Genomic DNA, 691 nt, shown 5'->3' with positions numbered 1-691 from the left:
ATTGTTAATATGGTTTAAGGAGTAGTGAATAAGAATACAATAAAACTATCAATAAGTTTTGATGGAGACTATGTAATTATAGCAACTGAATAAATGCTAAGCATAGTGAACATCAGATAAGGAATTATATTTTAGTAAGTTTAATCTAGAATACAATAAAAATATTAAAAAGTTCTGTCAGAGTCTATATTAATCATAGCAACTGTATGAATATTAAACATAAGATAACATTAGATAAGGAATTACATTTTAGTAAGTCTAATCCAGACGTAAAGTACTCTCAACTGAAAAGATATCCATCAAAACACGTACATCCAAATAAATAACATTTTTCCTTTATACAAAAAAGTAATTGAATTAAAATTTACTCCCACACGTCTGTGCTTATTTCAAGATTTATAAGCTACAAAACTCAAATATTAAGCAAAGTTTTTAATGTAATAAATATGAGCCAAGAAGGTGAATGAAACTACATTAAAAGACAGACATGCCAGAACACATGGACCCAAAGGCAAGCCCACGACATGAGCACATAAATTATTTAAAAAAATTTGAATTTAAAATGCAAGGATTAAGTTAAAGTGCTTGACTCAATGTCAAGTTTGAATGAATATTTACTTAAGCGAATGTTTGGCAACTTTTGTAAAGATTTCTTGGCCTTAGCAAACACTGGGAAGGTATCCTTGCTGTA

This window comes from Teleopsis dalmanni, chromosome 2, assembly GCF_002237135.1.
Source record: "Teleopsis dalmanni isolate 2A chromosome 2, ASM223713v2, whole genome shotgun sequence".
Taxonomy (NCBI): domain Eukaryota; kingdom Metazoa; phylum Arthropoda; class Insecta; order Diptera; family Diopsidae; genus Teleopsis; species Teleopsis dalmanni.
Note: the sequence above shows the minus strand (reverse complement) of the source record.